General features: G+C 31.4%; 1 long non-coding RNA gene across 1 annotated transcript; it reads right to left on the bottom strand.

Annotated features, from left to right (window-relative positions):
- Positions 1-681: 681 nt before the first annotated feature.
- Positions 682-2,071, bottom strand: LOC111735127. The gene is made up of 2 exons (XR_002778690.1): positions 1,667-2,071; positions 682-1,167 (listed from the first exon to the last, which is right to left on the bottom strand). It is a non-coding gene; the product is annotated as an uncharacterized LOC111735127 (long non-coding RNA).
- Positions 2,072-2,298: the final 227 nt, after the last annotated feature.

The following is a 2,298-nucleotide window of genomic DNA, read 5'->3' as shown; positions in this document are numbered from 1 at the left end:
AAAAATAAGCAGAAGTTAATGTGAAGTGTAGATGATGCTATATTAAATTATCTGCAATCTGTAGAACTTTAAATAAGACTGTATATCTGAACTTACTTAGAACACATCAGTCTATTTAGCTTGGAAAGATTAGTTTCTGAGCTTGTTACATAGCAGATTAATAAGTTAGCTCCTCATCTATGATATCAGAACTCCCCTAAATGAAACAACCAGATATTTGGTGATCTACTTCCTACAATGTAAAGACAACATAAATAAATCATTAAGCCAACTCATAAAAATACAACATGAACTTAATAACTGCAACTATGAATATCTAGAGATTGTCATTTAATCGGTGTTATCTATGTACATATGTGCTTGTGTACCAAGTAGTTTTGTGTAACTTACTTAACTTTAATAATCCAAATTCATTATTGGGTCTGGAATTGCTTCAACAGAAAACAAACCAAAACCTAAGATTCCCAGGCCCCACTACTTCCAGAGAGTGAATGAACTTGTCTAGAGTGAGTCTCTGAAATCCTCATTTTTAAGAGGCCCCCAGGTAATTATGATGCAGGGCATTCAAGAACTACACTTTGAAGAATACTAGTTTATACTAGATCCATTTTAAACTCCAAAAAACATACTGAGAAATGTTCACAGATTACAGAAAAATGTTTTAAATAACACTTTTATGGCTTAAGTAGAAAATCTATTTCTTTATTCAAATCATGTTGACTTTCACGTATATTTTGAAATGACAGTTGTAGCAAAGCTATCTGTATTTTAATTTCATGACATTCCACTCTAAATTCTTTACCATTTACCAAAAATAAATTTTTTATAAAGCTTACATTTTTTTCTAATATTATACAGACTATCAATCTATACTTTTTTCTGTGTTTCTCTGAAAAATTAGAATAGCTTATGAGGATATTATATAAAACTAATTGGTATATTACACACCAAACATTAAGTACAGATTCTGTACAATGTAACAGTATACATATATATTACAAGAGACTAAGTGCCTTGTTAAAAGTAATAGTTTAAGAAATCTTTCATGGAAAAAATCTGTATCAAAATATGGTGACGTAAGTATCAGCTGCTTTCTTCTCACGAATTTCTTTCAGTAGGCATTAACTGTCCATTTAGCTTCATTAACAGTTTTACCACAAGGCCAGCCTACAAAGTAAAACATGTTGATAATAAATGTGAAACCTGTTAGATGAGTAAATGACATACATGGCAGTGGGCAGTTCCCTAGCTATTTGCAAAGGAACTTTCTTATCAGGAGGCAGCTTGTCAAGAATAGAGTATTTACTCAAGCTTTTGAAGAGATTTAAGAAGTGACCTACTGCATATAACTAGTGGCTCAGATAGGATACTAGTCAAGAGGGAAGGACTACCTTATAAATTGATAAAAGAGATAGGGAATACTGACCAGAATTTTTTTTAATGTAAAAAAAAAAGAGTTTCATTGTTGTAAGACTGAAATAAATTATTCAGATAACTTTCTGGCTTTGTTTGCTTACAAAGGCCTGCCATTTCTCCTTGGTCTTAAATATTTTAATTTCATGTCATATTAGCAGTTTTCTTGAAGTAAAATATATTGTCATTAAAAACAATTTTACTAATATAGTAGTTCATTATTAGAAGTCCAGAATAACGGATAAGTACTTACCTGTTTTGTGTGTACTATAAAGCTCATTTTATTTTCCATACTATGGATCTGAAAACATGTATCAGCATCTCCCAACTGCCACATAAAACAACCATACTTAAGACTGATGAGTAAAGCCTACAACATAATTAGAAATTGTTATATTGAAATATATATTAAAAACACCTATCTTCTCTTACTATCTACACTTATCTAGACAGGTCTAATTGTAGAATAAAACCTATTCAAAGTGTCACACTAACCTCACACAGCCTGTAGTACAGTTACATATATGGTAGCCTCTCAGGAGACTGAGAGCAATGATATTCTTTGTATCAGATTGACAAAAATTTTTAAAGATGCCATTTCTGTAGTATGTATGTGTACATATGTACACACACAGGAATATTATTCAGCCATGAGAAATAAGAAAATCCTGTCATTTGCAACAACATGGACGGAACTTGAGGGCATTATATTAAGTGAAATAAGTCAGATAAAGACAAATACCATATGATATCACTTACATGTGGAATCTAAAAAACTGAACTCATAGAAATGGAATAGAATGATGGTTAGCAGGGGCTGGTGGGTGAGTAAAATTAAAGGGATGTTGGTCAAAGAGTAAAAACTTTCGGTTATAAGATGAATGA

Source organism: Pteropus vampyrus, unplaced genomic scaffold (assembly GCF_000151845.1).
Source record: "Pteropus vampyrus isolate Shadow unplaced genomic scaffold, Pvam_2.0 Scaffold15916, whole genome shotgun sequence".
Classification (NCBI taxonomy): Eukaryota; Metazoa; Chordata; class Mammalia; order Chiroptera; family Pteropodidae; genus Pteropus; species Pteropus vampyrus.
The sequence above is the reverse complement of the archived record's forward strand: the minus strand, read 5'-3'. Positions and strand labels throughout refer to the sequence as shown.